Source organism: Balaenoptera musculus, chromosome 1 (assembly GCF_009873245.2).
Source record: "Balaenoptera musculus isolate JJ_BM4_2016_0621 chromosome 1, mBalMus1.pri.v3, whole genome shotgun sequence".
Taxonomy (NCBI): domain Eukaryota; kingdom Metazoa; phylum Chordata; class Mammalia; order Artiodactyla; family Balaenopteridae; genus Balaenoptera; species Balaenoptera musculus.
In genome coordinates, this window is record NC_045785.1 from 161,902,906 (window position 1) to 161,920,430 (window position 17,525).

Genomic DNA, 17,525 nt, shown 5'->3' on the forward strand with positions numbered 1-17,525 from the left:
CTTGTTCCGGAGCACGGGCTCTAGGCGTGTGGGCTTCATTAGCTGCGGCACGCGGGCTCAAGCTGCTCCGTGGCATGTGGGATCTTCCAGGTGCAGGGCTCGAACCCGTGTCCCCTGCATTGGCAGGCAGATTCTTAACCACTGCGCCACCAGGGAAGCCCGATATGTATTTTTTAAAATGATCTAATATTGTATTAGAAGGATTTATAAAACATTCTCTTTTGGTACTTTATGGATAATCTAAAAGGAGCGTATTCTTTAATACAAGGGGGATGTGAGGTTTAGGTTTTTAAGATGTTCAGTACTTTCAGGGTAAGAGTATTAATTAGTTTGCTAGAGCTGCCGTAACAAAATATTGCTGACTGGGTGGCTTAAACAACAGAAATGTATTTTCTCACAATTCTGGAGGCTAGATCTAAGATTGAGGTGTTGGCAGGTTTGGTTTCTTCTGAGGGCCTCTCTCCTTGGCTTGTAGGTGGCACCTTGCTGTGTCCTCACATGGTCTTCCCTTAGTCTGTGTCCCACTCTCCTCATGTACGGATACCAGTCATATTGGATCAGGGCCCACGTATATGACCTCACTTTACCTTAATTGTCTCTTTAAAGATCCTAACTCCACATACAGTTACATTCTGAAGTACTAGCCATTAGGACTTCAACATATGAATTTGGGCTGGGGGTGTGGGGAGATTAATAAAATTCAGCCATTAAAAAATATTTTTATTGTCTCTTATGCTTTGAAAGCAGTATTGTTTCAAATACACTTGAGAAAGGAATGTATTTGTGTAGCCCAGTGGAAATAGTATGGGCTTCGTAGTCAGATATATAGGCCTGGTTCGAATCTTAGCCTTTCCTCTTAGTAGTTCCCTAAATTATTTAACCTCTGTAAGACTTGCTCCCAAATCGGTGAACTGAGAATAACAGTATATCACAGGGTGATTGTATGAAATTAAAGACTATGTTTGTTAAAGTGCCTGGACATATACTTGCCTCTCAAATATTCGCTATTGGTCTTTCTTCTTTCCTAAAATACTGTGTTTTGTGTATCCTTTTTTTTTCTTATTTAATATCAAGAAATGTCAATTTCAAATATAGACATATATTATTTTTAAAATTACCATATGCTTTTCTATTCACAAGTGATTTTCAATACTGGCAGTTTCATAAGGTTCAACCTAAAAATGTATTTACCCAGTCTGTCCCTTGGTGAAATTTCCCATCATCGCAAGTTGTTGGTTTAGCATTCTTATACATACGTAATACACTTACTTAAGTGAAACCTACGGAAATGTAATCTGCTTGATTAGTGCATATCTACATTTCAAAGACTTTTAATGTTTAAGGACAAACAGCTTTTCAAAATGCTTATTTCACCTTTATCAACACGATATGATCGTGCCCTTTTCCCATTCTGATATTATGGAAGTTTGAAAGGATATCTTGTTTTAACTTGGTTTTCTTTGTCTAGTGCGCCTCAGTATTTTCTGTATCTCTATCAGGCTTCTCTAAATGTTTTGTGAATTGTCCATTTTTATATTGAGGTATTTGGGTTCTTATTTTTTAAAGATATCTTTTCCATTGCTTCTAGATTTGTCTTGTGTAAAAGTTGAAAATTCTGTTATTGTTTTCCCATTTGTTAATTAAACTAAAGAGAATAGAACCTTTTATTTCCTGGATGAAGAAGCTGAAACCTAAAAGACCACATCCATACACACTTGGTAGTTAAGGGAAGGATTCTCTGTTCAGATTGCTCAAGTTTGAACCCTGATTTTATGGTTTAGTACCTTTATAATCTTAGGCAAGCTCTTTAACTTCTAAGCCTCAATTTCTTCACCTGCAAAATGGGAATAACAACATACAGTATCTATTTCATGATTATTGCAAGAATTAAATGAGACAGTGGTTGCAAAGCTCCTATCCAGTGCAGGTCACATAGTAAGTAAGTACCATGTGGAGTGTTAGCTGTGAGCGATAAGATTAGTTAATGGTTGTGGGAGTAGACTCCTTGATTCCAGTGCCCTTTGTTTATTGGCATTCCTAACCTTTTCACTAGAAACCCCCTCAGCGTTTAATACAGAGTAGTATTTATTTTAAATAGTATTTATCATTTTTCATTTCAAGACAGAGTATGTGTTACCAGCTAATTGTAATTAGTCTTAAAACAATTTCTTGAATACGTCTATTTAGTTGCTTTTGCTTTTTCTAATTTTGTGATCATAGTTTAAAAACAGAATAAAACTAATACGACATTGTAACTCAACAATACTTTAATAAAAATAAAAACAAAATACACCACATTTAAGAGGGATTCCTATTGTAACTCACCATTGGTTTTCAGTAGCAGTCAGTAACTGACCCACGTTTATGATGGTTTTGCTTTGGACCTGGTTTTGTTACAACACAGGCTCACAGGCACAGCAGGCACACCCTGGATGTATCTTGATTGTTGGGAAAGTTACGGCTTGCACATTACAGGAACTGTGAGGAAAGGCTGGTAGATCTTGCTTGGTTAAATAATAAGAAAAACTGGTGGCTTTTCTTTTTTTTCCCAGTAAAATTTAAAAGTTAGATCTTTGTATCCAGTCTGTTTTAAAATTAGATTATAATTTATTCACTGTTTAGCCATCATTAGTAGTACTTTTTGTGGTATAGCAGGACTGTTTGAAGGGCAGATGTAACACTTTGTTTTACATTTCAAGCTTTATTTTGTAATGTTCTTACTTTTCAAAGTAATGTTATGCTATTTACAAGTTGTGTGTGTGTGTTTTAGATTTTTAATTTAGTATTTCCTATTTGCATTTCAGAGATTAACAAGCAGTTTGACTGCTCCAGGTTCATGTTTTTGGAATTGTTTTTCTGTTGTTCAGATTTTCTTTCATTAGCCCTGTGAGCAATCAACACTATATACTGACATCATCCCTATTGTGTATAAACTGTTTAACCCTTCACAGTCCCTACTGTGATGTCTAGTTAATGTTGATTAAAGTATATGCTTGCAGCCATTTTGTAATCTTTTCTCTTAGGGCTTATCTAAATAATGCAAATTATGCTTATTTTCAAATCTTGGTTTTTCTCCATTTACAAGTATTTGTTGCTTTTTTGTGCTAATTAGCTGAATTAAAAAAAGGAGGATTTATACTGTTTGGTCTATTATATTCTGTTATTACTATATTCCAGTGTTTTATGTTAACACATATAATTTATTTTGGTTGTTGTTTGTTTTTCTTTTTTATTGAAATATAGTTGATTTACAAAGTTGTGACAGTTTCAACTGTACAGCAAAGTGATTGAGTTATACATATCTATCTATTCTTTTTCAGATTCTTTTCCATTATAGGTTATACAAGATATTGAATATAGTTCCCTGTGCTATACAGTAAATCTTGTTGCTTATCTGTTTTATATGTAGTAGTGTGTACCTGTTAATCCCAAACTCCTCTAATTTATCCCCCCCTCTTTTCCCCTTTGGTAACCATAAGTTTGTTTTCTAACACATATAATTTTTAAACATTGGTATTTATTGCTTGCGGAGAAGTCGCTTGGTAAGCAGTCTTCCTTTGTTTTTACATAATACATTTCTGATTTTTAGTCTTTTTCTTTACAATCCTAAGTGATCAGCATTTAAAATTTTGACCGTTTAAACACATAGCCATATGCTTCTTAAATTTGTGAAATTTTATGTTAAGTGATTTGTTTTACTATTTTGTATATTGGCTAATGCTCTAAGTTTTAAAACTTTACGTTTGGAAAATACTAATGTTTTTCTTAATGTACTTTTTCACAGTCCTTCTGATTGATATTCCCTGAGTGTTGTCTTTGAAAAATAAACATGACTCATAGCACTCAAGTAGCCAGGCATGCCTATAATGAATGCCTCTATGTACATTTTGAGGCTGAGGTAGAATAAACATAGCAAGCAATCCCTTTTCTTTTTGAAAATGAACTTGATGGTAGTGTTAAATTTAAAGGTGAACAGAATTTCAGTTTTGGAGAAGAGAAAAGCAAAGGTTTATATTAGAAGACATACTTTTTTCAATATTCTCTAAATTAATATAGAATATTCATGTATAATTAAAAATAATTTTGTAGGAGCTGAAGATTGCCATCTCTTAAATAATTCATTTCAGGGGTTATTCTTCACTAGCTCTTAAATATGTACTTTGAACTCTAATAAAGAGGTGTATATGTAGTTTAAAAAATCCTTTAGAAGTTTTAAGGAGTTTCATATCTAATTTTAAATGTTTGTTTTGTCAAATTTTTAGTTTATTTTTACTTCGAGAAAATGACTCTTAAGGTAGAGTCCTCATTTTGGATGGTCAAGAGCCGTTGATTAAACAATCCATTTTTTGGGCCATTGATTTGTGGTGCCCTCTTACCCTTTATTAAATTGTCATTTAATTTTTGGTGTCATGGAGTAAGTTCTTATTCAGTTCTGTTTGGCCATTTATTCTTGTGCTCATACCTTAATGTTCTTAATATTGTGGCTATAACTTACAGTATGTCTTAATGTCTGATCCTGCAAGTTAATTTTTTTAAAAGTTGATTTAGTTGTTGGTTAACCTTTTATTTTTGTATAGACCTTTTAGGTTAAGTTTTGAGTTCCTTAAGGAATCCAACTAGAATTTGAGATTGCATTAAATTTACAGATTAATTTTGTAGAGAAATGATGTTCTCATATTTGTGGATTGTATTGGTTCTTTTAGATAGGTGATGTCACTGGCAACAGTGCCAGTTTTCTCTCTTCCCTTCTAAAAGTTACCTTTTCTTTTTCCTTTCTCGCAGTGTTGGTCAGGGCCTTCAGCACTGTGCGAGTCAGCATGGTGGTATCTTTTGACTTAAGGGGAATGCATATGTAGTTTGTCTGTTTTATATTTGTTATAGTATTTGGTATATATAACCTTTCCCAGTTAAGGAAACTTTCTTCTATACCTGGTTTGCTAAGATAAAAATTATTAAACAGGTGCTGATTTCTTGCAGTTATTCTGCTTCTGTTGAGATAATCATATATTTTTTCTTTTAGCTTTTAATATGGAGAATCTTGTTTTCTTAAAGTACACTATTGGATTTGGTTAGTCAATATTTTATTTAGGATTTTTTTACACCTACTTTTGTAAGTGAATTGGCCTGTAACTTTATAGTGTTATTTGGTTTTAGAATCAAGATTACCAGCCTGATAAAATGAGTGAGGCAGCTTTTGCTCTATTTTACTTTCTGAAAAAACTTACTTTAGATGAGGGTAAACTGTTTCTTAAAATTTACCTATTAAAAAAATCTCAACCAGAAATATTTTTGGAGAGGAGCATTGCCATTTTAATTACCTTAATCTTTAAAAAAATATATTTATTTATTTTATTTTTTAAATTTATTTGGCTGTGCCGGATCTTCGTTGCTGCTTGCGGTATCTTTTAGTTGTGGCATGCCAGATCTAGTTCCCTGACCAGGGGTCGAACCCATGCCCCCTGCATTGGGAGCCTGGGGTCTTAACCGCTGGACTACCAGGGAAGTCCCAGTTTCCTTAATCTTTTTTTTTTTAAATTAATTAATTAATTTTTACTTTTGGCTGCGTTGGGTCTTCATTGCTGTGCGCAGGCTTTCTCCAGTTGCGGCGAGCAGGGGCTACTTTTCGTTGTGATGCGCGGGTTTCTCACTGCGGTGGCTACTCTTGCTGTGGAGCACAGGCTCTAGGCGCGCGGGCTTCAGTAGTTGTGGCTCGCGGGCTCTACAGCGCAGGCTCAGTAGTTGTAGCGCACGGACTTAGTTGCTCCGAGGCATGTGAGATCTTCCCTGAACAGGGCTCGAACCCATGTCCCCCCACATTGGCAGGCGGATTCTTAACCACTGCGCCACCAGGGAAGCCCTCCTTAATCTTTTGATCTGATCTTCAATCTGTTTTTCTTCCAGTCTATTCAGAGTCTCTGTATTTTCCTGTGATAATTTTGGCATTTCATTTAGATTACACATTCATCAGGGTTTAGTTACCCTTGTTAGAAAAAGTCTGTCTAGTTATTTCCCTTCTCTTGGGTCTTCTTTTTCTTTTTCTTGATCAGTTTCACTAGAGTTTTTATCTGGGTTATTAATATTTACCAAAACAGCTTTTGGTTTTTTTAATCTTCTCAGTTGTTCTTTTGGTCTAGATTTTCATTGATTTTTGCCCTTGTCTTTGATAGTTCCTTCCTTTTTATTCTTTTGGCTTTTCTCTGTTGGTTTTAAAATTTGTAACCTTTTCTATTTCCTGATAAATGTGTTTAAAGCTATGTATTTTTCTATTAAGTTCTGCCTTTGCCTTTTCTATATATAGAAAAACATTTTCTAAATGTTACTTAATTTTTATTGATTTCCTTTTTAACATAAAGTATTTAATTATACTTCAGGAGCTTCTTATAGTTATTTTCTACTTTCTGCTTTCTCATTTTATTGCAGTTATTATCAGAACATAACCATAAGATAGATTCTTTGGAATTTAATGAGGCTTCCTTTACTCCCAGTACATGGTTATTTATATAAATGTTTTAGATATGCTAGAAAAAATACATGCTTTCTCTTACATTGGGGCAGAGTTCTGTGTATTTCTAATTTGAGCCTTCTAATTGGATTGTTTAGGACTTCAATATTTTTGCTTATATTTTGTCTGCTTGATCTATCAGTTCTGAACAGAGTAGATTAAAGAATAATTGATTTTTCTCCTACAGTTCTGTTAGTTGTTAGATATATTTTGAGGCATATATATGAGTGAGTTTCCTTATGGTGGATAGATTTTATTCTCTTGTTTTCTTAGTGTATAACTTCTTTATATATTTTAAAATTCCTTTCAATTTACTTTTTTGGGAAAAATTTCATACCTTTAGGAAAGTTACAAGAATATTACAAAGAAAATTAATGTATTTTTCATGTAGATTCACCAGTTAATATTTTTTCATATTTGCTTTCTTACTAATTTTTCTTTGTATATCCATGTATTTGACGCACTGTATGAGATTCTCACACAACACTTTACCCCTGAATATAAGCATGGGCACTCTCCTGTGAAATCACAATACAGTTATCTTGTTCTAGGTGTTTAGCATCGATAACCATAGTATTATCTGATACACTGTCTACCCTCAGGTTTTCTTAAATTCCCCAGTAATGTTCTTTATTGCTCTTCTCCCCTTCTCTCCATTTATCAGTTACATTTAATGAAACTGTCTCTTTAGTCTCCTTTTATCTAGATTATAGAACATTTCTTCAGCTTTTTTTTTTCTTGATATTGCCATTTTGAGGAGGCCAAGTCAGTTGCTTTGTAAGACATCCATTATTTTGATTATGTTTGTTTCTTCGTGAGTATATTCAGGCTAAACGTTTTGCTGCAGGAGTATTATATTACATAGTGAGGTTGTATTCTTTTCAGTCCATCATCTGGAGGCCCATGATGGCAGTTTTCCTGGATACTGGGATGTTAAGTTTGATTGCTTTGTTAAGATGGTGTCCACCGGATCTCTCCATTTTAAAGGCATCCTTGTCTCTTTATAATTATTAAATGATCTGCAGGGTGATACTTTGAGACTGAGTGAATATCCAACAACTTCTTCTCCAGTGTTTAGCATCCGTAATATTGATTTTTGCTTGAATCAGATATTATTATAGTAGTTTAAAATGGTGATTTTCCTGTCTCTATTATTCTGTTAACTGCCATTCCTCTATAATTTTGACTTTTTATTGGGTATTAATATTGCTCTTCCATTGTGAAGCAACTATACTCCAATAAAAATTAAAAAACAAAACAAACAAAAACAACAACAAAAAAGCAAAAAAGATTGCTCTTCCAGCTTTCTTATGTCTTTTATATCTTTTACCATCCTTGTATTCTTCCTTACCTCTTCCTGCTTTCCACTGGATAGATGGAATTTTCTTCTGTTGGTTTAAAAGGTATATTTTCATTGTGTGTGTGTCTTAACCATTTGCTCTTAACTTAAAACATAGTTCTGTTTATATACTTTTTTTTTTTTTGGCTGCATTGGGTCTTCGTTGCTGCGCGCAGGCTTTCTCTAGTTGCAGCAGGCGGGGGCTACTCCTTGTTGCGGTGCGCAGGCTTCTCATTGCGGTGGCTTCTCTTTTTGCAGAGCACAGGCTCTAGGCGTGTGGGCTTCAGTAGTTGCAGCACGCAGCCTCAGTAGTTGTGGCACGCGGGCCCTAGAGCGCAAGGGCTTCAGTAGTTGCAGTGTGCAGGCTCTAGGGCACATGGGCTTCTGTAGCTGTGGTGCACATGCTCAGTAGTTGTGGCTCGTGGGCTCTAGAGTGCAGGGTCAGTAGTTGTGGCGCACTGGCTTAGTTGCTCTGCGGCATGTGGGATATTCCCGGACCAGGGATCGAACCCGTGTCTGCTTCATTGGCCGGTGGATTCTTAACCACTGCACTACCAGGGAACTCCCTGTTTATTTACTTCTGTTGGTTTCTTAAAAATTACCAATGTCTGTATCTTCTCTAATAAGACAAGTATTTTAATACACTTTCATGTTCTTGGGTGAGGTTTTCCCTCACCCAATTAAGTGGATATTATTTAGGATTTTTAGTTCTTATAATTATGAGTATACTTTGTCTTTCCCTTTCTTTTTCTTTTTTTTCCTTTTTCTTTCTCCCTCCTTTTCTTCCTTCATTTCTTTCTTCTCTCTTGCTTGTTCAAGTTTTGAAACTCATATGTAAAAGTATATGAATACTCTTGTACGTGGAACAACTTCATTCTCTTTTAACTTTACCACATGAGATGTTACTGTGTTAAATAAACATTGTGTAAAGGGGCTTTTGGTTCCACTGGGTGCTCTGAGGGAGGTTCCTTCAGTTCTTTGCAGCTGTTACCTTATCTTTAAAAAGGAATTAAGAATACTGACCTTGCAGAGGTTTTGTGAAGATTGAGGTCATACAGAAGCATATAACTAAATAATAATATTAATAGTTGTAAAAAAAAAAACCAGTAAGCAGAGGTAAACTCTTAATACCACTGATTAAGAAGCAAAGATTTAAATTAAAAAGTTAAACAAGTTGATTTCAGATTTGGATCTCATTAGAATGTGATATTAGAATATACCTAGTAGGCCTTATGCATTATTTTTTCATATTTTGTTCAGTTTTAGTACAGCAAAAGAAAACAAAAAAGTGTATTTTTTTTCTGGTTCAGGATTCAGTTCAGATGGCATGTTGGGTTTTGTTGTCATGTCTCTTTTAATATGGAATGTTCTTCAGTCTTTCTTAAGCTTGACCTTTTTGATGAGTACAGGTTATTTGTATAATGTCCTCCAAAATGTCCTCTAATTTCGTTTATTTTTTGTTTCAGTATCTACGTTGTTCCAAAGCACTACCATTAGAAAACCTGGAGTCCCTATGGGTAATGATTTAACATGGTTTTAATGTTTAAATTGTTATACTTCACCACTGGTAGAATATTCATTTCTTGGCAAAACAGAAACATAAATAATGGGTTACTTTGGGTATATGTCCCGCATATAGGAATGGTGTCCACTACTTGACTGGAGCACTTTTATTGTCTTTTTCAAGAGAGTCTGAGAAAGGAGGGGAGAGATAAGAGGGGGATTTAATTAAGTCTTCTGACCTAGACGTCTCATCAGAATGAGAGAAACAATGCAGCTAGCAGCTGTGGCCACTTGTTCAACTTATGTACCATATTTATGTCACTGGTCAAATGTTTTAATTTTCATTTAAATATCTAGAGAAGAACTGAAGTCTTAAGGTGGCAGCTGTGTGTGAGGAATAGCCTATCGAACTGCAAGATAAACAGTAATTTTTAACCCTTTGCTGCCCAATTTACATCTGTATCACCTGATTATGATGTGATTTTTATCACCTCATTTTATCACCTGTGATTTTTATCACCTGATTTTATTCTTTAACTTTTGAAATGAAATGGTTATCTGTATGATCAAGTTTTCAACTGTTTTCCTAGACCAAATAAGTCAAATTTCCTAGAAACTGTTAAAACTGAGTTAGAGCAATATACATAAGCTAAATCTCTCCTTTTAGGCTTAATAATTAGAGAATAATTGTGGTCTTTTTTTGTTATTGTACATTTTAAGTGTTATTTGATGAATACTTAAACTTTTTGAAGAGTACTTTCTGAAGCCAGCCCTCCCCTGCACCCCAACCCAAGCTTCACCAAGGCTATATGTGGTCTTCCTAGTTTTGTAATATGGCTTGGGTAATTTCAGGGACCATTTTACTTTAGAGATCAGGAAATTGAAGATCCAGGAGGGCTGAACTCAGCTTGAGTCCTCCAGACTCTGCTGACCTGGTGCCAGGTCTGATTGGCAGAGGGATCAGTTAGGTGGGTTTCCCTGGCATGGTTAGCATAAGTTACGTCCCTATTGTGACTGTTGCTAAGGGAAGAAAAGTATCTGAAAATTGGGTTTTCCAGTGAGGAGTACTTTGTGCTAGACATAGCTGTCTGTCTCACTAGCAGTGGGACTTCTGGAAAAGCGTATTAAAAGATAGCATGAGCCTTTTGCAGCTAAGTGGCTTATGAGGTCAGTCAAGGAAAGAAAAAATAAGCCAGCTTCAAAAAAGTCTTTTTCAATTAAAGCTGTGGGAGGAAATAAGGACTGTGTCAAGATACTGAGAAAACTAGTTTTCTAAATTTTTAGCCACATAGAATATCCTCTTTAGTAGTAGGGAAATAAAAAGAATACTTGAAGTTTAGTTGCAGGCATTACATATCTTGAGGAAAAAAGAGGACAGTTCTAAAATTAAAATGTAGCCCATAAACATTTTTAATTTTTGTGAATTGAATTACTCATCGTTTTGAATGTTGCCTTCTGCTAAATTACTCCTTTAACATGAATTGAGTTCGACTATTTTGTTCAGTCATTCCTAAATGTTAGATGAAATTCATTTACTGTTTTGAACTTTATATTTTTAGATGTACTCTAAGAATTACACAGCTGTTGCTTGGAGATGTATGTGAATTACTGTGAGAAACAGGATCATGATTTAGGTCCTATGCCAGCTGATAGTCAGCTGCCACAGAATTAAAAGATTAAGCTAACACATGAGAATATGGGTATAAAATCATGCTTTAGAATGTTCTGAATATGCCTACCTTGTTTCAGGTACCTAGTAGTCATGACAAAGTGCGTTTCGTGATTGGAACACTGGCTTTAGGTTTTCTATTCAAAAGCTGGGAGTATTTTCCCTTCATTTTGTTAAGAATTAGAGTTAAGTGTGACCAGCTAACTACTCATGTCAAGATATATTTCATTAAGTCAACTTCAGTTTTGGACTTCATCGGATTAAAATTAATTGATTAGGAGAAATATTTAGTTTGAATCTTTTGCCATGATTAATTTGGTGGTTTTAAGATTGAGTTGCTCCCAAGGTTCAGTTAAATAGATCTGACACTGTATGTTGTTTTCTAGATGCCTATTTTCCCTCAACTGTATCAATTCCATATGTTTATTTAGTGCATAAATAAATACATACGTATACAGAATTTAGAAGGTTAGGTTCTAACCTTCACTGACTATGCTTTAGCAAAGGTGTCTATAAAGTAAGAGAAGTTTACCATTTACTTCAAATACAAAATTGCATATTATTTCTTTGGGAGATGATCGCTAATAAAAAAAAGTTTAAAAAGATTAAAATAGTGGTTGTCCATGTTTCGTGCTGTCCATGTTTCATGTAATCCGTTTGCTCACTTGACATTCAGCAAATACTTGAATATACTTCAGGTATTAACACTGTAGATAGAGGTGATGCAGTTCTCTATACCAGGATGTGCACTGCCTAATGAATTGTTATAATGCAGTAAGAATCATGCTGTGATAGGAGTACTCCTGGAGTTCTGTGGTGCTTGCAGACCTACTTGAGGGGTGGTGTGGAAAGGGGCCAGTCCAAGAAGAATACTTTGATGTGACGTGTAAGGTATGGATTGAGCAGTAACAATTAATTAACAAGATGGTGAGGGCAAAGAAGGCTTTTGAACATTCAGGAATAGCCTGATTAAAGGAATGGAGAGAAAAGAGACGGTGCCCCAGTGGAGCAGCAAGATCTAGGAGATTGTAATGATGTCGTTTCACTGAAGCAATCCCAGAAACAGACTTTGCACTGCTTGAAGATGTCCTCACTCAAATTGGAAAAAATAAAAATATTGCATGTGCTTATGACTTTTCACAACCATTGAAGAACAAATGCCCTTGAACTCTGAATCTAGCAACGTTCCAGTGAAGCCCTGTAGTTGGTTCCCAAGATAAAATAATCTCTGCATTTCTAGCCTCACCTCAACATTTATTGCATGCACATTCATTTCAGCTGCTTCTTATGGTAGACTGAAAAGAGAATTTTACAGCTGATACTATGTAAGAATAGCAGGTGTATTCTCAAGGCACATTAGTATGGCTACTTCTTCAGCAGGTTCCAGCGGACAGTCTTCACTGCAAGCAGCTATTGATTGTTATTAACTCTACTTTGTTGGTATTATTAGAAAAGCACAGCACTAAGGCCTTCTCGTCAAGCAACTTAAAAAAAAAAAAAGTAGCAGTTACCATTACACCTTGTTTGAACATTTTGTAGAAGTACAGAACAAGAAATTCAGAATTTCTTAAATGTCATGCAGTTTGTATTTGGCTGAAGACCAGTGATAAAAGTGGGGCTGCTGTTTTTCAGATTACGGCCAGTCATTCTCTTTGATCACGCTGTGCTATAATTACTTTCAGAACACACTGACAGAGTGTGTGACAAAACATCATATGCTAGTGATTCCTAAATTCCTGTTAGCTTTTATCATGTTTATTCTGTTGTCATTGTCAATCTCGTGACTACTGACTTTCCATCTATGTATTTTCCTCCACTTCCCAGCCAGCGCCTGCATGAAGTTTTGGTATTCATCTTGCAGTTCAGGCTTCCTCTTGTAGCGCTGACAGCACTCTTTGGTACTTCCGTCTTCTCACGCTGCTGGGTTACTTGTCTCCCTCCCCGGGGCATGCTGCAGTATGCTAGTGTATGGAGCAGACCATAAGACAAACATGGCCTCTCTACCTGGAGCGTCAATTTTGCTGAAAGATTTTTGTGGAGAACATGCTATTGAAATAGGCTCTGTAGTAGAGTGAATTGCAAGATATTCACTATATTTTAGTTTGAAACTTCCAAGAAATTTGTTTGCTGTAGGCTCTGCAGGGCTCCTAGACTTCTTTAGGGTATGTGTGTTGAAAGCCTACTGTGTGCCATCTCCTGTAATCTTCAGATACTTTTTCTGGAATATTTGTTTTATGATAATCATCATAGTCTAGTCCTCAGAACTAAAGTATGCTGACCTTGTTTGAATTAGCTAATATGTGCCAAGGGGGATATGGTATGTCATTTAGGGGCTGAATTCCTGGACTGTGTGGAAGAACTATATATGGAGAAAGAGGAGAGAAGTATGCTTTCCCAGCTGTAGTGGACAGACTGTTTTTCAGGGCAGAATTTCACCACTTATGAAAAGTAGTTTTGAGCAACATTTGGCAGCTAGTGAGTGTTGAATGTGTTTGCCAGATTATATAAATATCTGGTCTGGAACCATGAATGTCCAAGAAATACTCTTGGGAAATTAAGAGTTTCCTTAGGGTAATAGAAAAACCAGGCATGCTCCTTAGGTGGTTATTTTTAAGCCTGAGAAGCATTGTTTATAATTGACTTAGTGTGACTAATTATCCTTTGTACCTGAATATCATATTCATATTTGTCTTATTTTAAGTTGATTTGTAAATCAAATATTAAAAATTAACAAAAAGCAACTTCTTATGACTTGAAGAGTCCATAATCCTTATTAAGTCACATACAGTAGCAGTTAAATTGAAACATGAAGCTAGAATTATATTGCAGTCCCATAGAGATGTGCTAAGCAACAGCCATTTGCAGCAGTATACTTGTGACATTTCAAGGCTATTATGAACTCCCAGATCCATAAATAACCACTGTAGCCTGTAATAGGCACCAAATTAAATAGGTACCCAAGGATGAGTAGAAATGGAGAAAGCCCCATTGGCATGCGGGTGATAGAAAGTTCATCAAGCTCACTCTCCGTGCACCAGACTGGCAGAGTGGAAAGTTCCGATTCTTGTATTGCTTGAAGGATGACTCCATGCATGCCATGGATCTTTAGGTTTGTTTGTCAGCACATCAAATGTTAAGGGTACACTGTAGTTCTTTGGTAGTGTTGCTGTCACTTGTGATCCTGGAATCCCATTTATTTGCTGTCCTCATTTACCGAAATGCTGTTGCTGCTGATACAAATAATGGCTGACATTATTGAGTGCCCATCACGTGCCAGGTACTGGAAGTGCTTTATGTACATGGTTTTATTCTCATGGCAGTTCTATGACGTAGGAACTCTTACATTCCACTTTAGAAATCAGGAGGCTTAGGCTAAATAGCAACTTGTTTAAGGTCACATATATGTGTGCACGGAAATGTCAGAGCTGGAATTGAAATTGATTCAGGTTCAACTCCAGATTCTCCGCTCTTAACTCCCATGCTCCAGCACTTGTAAAGATACCCACTCTGTGCCCTGTAGAATCTAGTACTGATGATCTAGATCCCAGAAAGAAATTTGAAACCTTGTTGAAGTACAGGCTGTTTTGGGGGGAGGGAGGGAAGTATAGTCCATGTATCAATGATTTGGGTAATTTGTATATGCTTAGCAACAGTTCTGTGGTGAAATCTAAGATCACCACTGTCACCTGGTCTTAACTATAAAAGTGATGTGGTAATGTGAATAAACTGTCTTTATCAGTTTACGCTGAAAATGAGATTAGTGGAGCCATCAGAAATGTAAGTCTATTTTGTAAAAGGTCCTAATTAAAATATTCTTAACTGTAGTCTCTTATGCAGAAATAGTAGGATGTCATGTTTTCTAGGTAATATTAAGATGCTTATCTCTGTTCAGAAAGTGCTGATTATCCGACTTCTACCCGGAGAGGGTGTAGGTAGGAATGCTATTTTGGAGGGCCCTGTAGTAATTCAGGAAATAATGCATTAAAGCAGTGACAGTGGGACAGATGGAGGGGGTATTAGTAGAGACTTAGGTGGTGGAATTGACAGGGCTTGGTGACTGATGTGGGGTTGATAGCGGAGGAGCAGTCTGGAGTGGCACTTGGGTTTCTAGCTGGGGCCAGACAGTAGGGCTTTTGGTATCCTTCACCTGGGATTGGAAATAGGGAGGAGCAGATAGGGTGAGGGAGGAAAGTAGGTTGCATTTTGAGGTATGCTTGTGGTATGTAGATAGAAATACATACTAGGCAGTTGTCTATATAGGTTTAGAGCTTAGAAGAGAAGTATCGGCTGGAAATAACTTTTTTGGCACTTTTTAACAGGTATTAGTTGAAACTGTGAGTGTGGACTCTGGTCTAAGCCGTGGTGGTGTGGTGGTGGTTGTGTGTGTGTATTTTGAGTGAGAGGGGGAGGGGATTAGTCACTAGACTACTTTGCCAAACTGATTATTTTCATCTACACATTGTTTTTCAATCCATTCAATTTAAAAAATTTTAGAGTTCTTACTTGAATGAACATGGAGAAATAAAACATGCCAGTCTTTTGTCTTTCCTTTTTATTACTGAAAATAAAAAATGTACTATATTACATCATCATAATTTTTATTATAGGTATTGAGTCTGTGCATAATTAGCTCCTTTACAGAGAAGACTACACAGGAATGAACGTTTGGTTAATTTACCCCCCAACCCCTAAGAGTTTATTATGCAAAATTGTAAACACACAGAACAATTGAAAGAATTGTTCCGTGAAAATCTACATGCCCACCATCTAGATTCTACCATTAACATTTTACAATACTTTATCACTTATCCATCTAGCCATATATATATATATATATATATATATATAACTTTTATGAATTTCAAAAAAGAGTCATCAGTGCACTATTTCCTAAGTATTTCAGTATGTATATCATTAACTAGGATTCCATAATACAGCTTTTTTCCTTTTGTGGTAAAATATATACAGTGAAATGCACAGACCGTTGGGTGAGTTTTGACAGATGCACGCACCTGTGTAACCCAATCTTTTTCAAGGTACAGAACATCCTGGGGTGATGACAGAGTTCCCTAAAGCCCCTTCCTGTGTCATCCTCATTTTCACTGCCCGCACCCCCCAAACAACCACTGTTCTGATTTATTTCCACTGTAGATTAGTATTTCCTGATCCTGAACTTCATCTATTAGGAATCATAAAATAAACATTCTTGTGTAAGGTTTCCCTCACAGTATGTTTTTGCTATTCATCTGTGTTATTGCATGTATCTGTTGTTTGTTTTTCTTGCTTTGTCATATACCATTGTGTAAATATACAACAATTTATCCATTCTATTTGTGGATACCTGGGCTGTTTCTAGTTTTTGGCAATATCTAGCATTGCAATTGAAGGGTCAGAGGGTAAGTTCTATATAAAAAAAGTACCAAATCATCTTTGAAAGTTGTTTAACAATTTTATATTTCCGTTAGCAGTGTATGGGAGTTACAGTTGCACCACATTCTAACTCTTCTGGTGGATGGGTAGTGACATTTCATTGTGATTTTAATTTGTATTTCCCTGATGGTTAATGATGTTTAGCTTTTATGTGGATTTACTGACCGTTTGTATATCACATTTTGTGACATTTGTTCACATTGTTTGCCCAATATTTTATTGGTTGTCTTTTAGTTGTTTAGCTGAGTTTTAAAAATGCATCCTAGATACCTTTCAGATTTATGTTTTGCAAGTATTTTTTTCTCATCTGTGCCTTCCCTATATGGAAATTCCCTCTCGGCCTTAATTCCCTCCTTCCCTACTTTCCTTCCTTTCTATAGCAGCTTTATTAAGATATAATTCATATACCATACATATGCATTTTTTTAAAGGTCATTTTTAATGAGAGAAAATTTTAACCTTCCTACTTTTTTCTTCTATGATTATTGTTGAAACCTTTGCCTACCCTCAACTCATGAAGATATTCTCCTATGTTTCCTTCTAAAAGTTTTGAGTCTAGCTTTTATGTTTAAGTCTGTGATAATCTTGAATTAATTTTTTTGTATGGTGTGAGGTCTGGGTTGAGATTTATATATTCAGTTGTTCCAGTACTACTTACTGAAAAGACTATCTTTTCTCCATTAATATGCCTTTGTATCTTTGTAAAAAAAAAATCAGTCCATATTTCTGGACTCTATTTTGTTTCATTGATATATTTGTCTATCTTGAAGCCAATACCATACTCTCTTGTTTGCTGTAGCTTTGTGTCTTGAAATCAGATTGTGTTAGCCTTCTAACATTATTCTTCTTTTTCAAAGTTGTTTTGGATATTCTGTGTTCTTTGTATTTCCATATGAATTTTAGACTCAGTTAATTTCTACAAAAATGCTTCCTGGGATTTTCATTGGAATTGCATTTAATCCATAGATTAATTTGAGGGAGCCTTTATATCATAACAATATTGAATCTTCCAATATATGAACGTGGTATATCTTTTTATTTAGGTTGTTTTTAATTTCTCTTACCAACGTTTTATAATGTTC

At 35.5% G+C, this 17,525-nt stretch overlaps 1 protein-coding gene across 9 annotated transcripts in view; it reads left to right on the forward strand.

The window, feature by feature from the left end:
- ENAH (ENAH actin regulator) overlaps positions 1 to 17,525 on the forward strand; it is a 153,274-nt gene that overhangs the window by 44,660 nt on the left and 91,089 nt on the right. The window contains exon 2 of one of the 9 annotated variants that reach the window (XM_036830693.1): positions 9,308 to 9,358. The exons of the other annotated variants lie outside the window; for them this stretch is intronic. The gene's annotated coding sequence lies outside the window, so the exon portion shown is untranslated. The remainder of the gene's footprint in view (positions 1 to 9,307; positions 9,359 to 17,525) is intronic. 9 annotated transcript variants of the gene reach the window in all.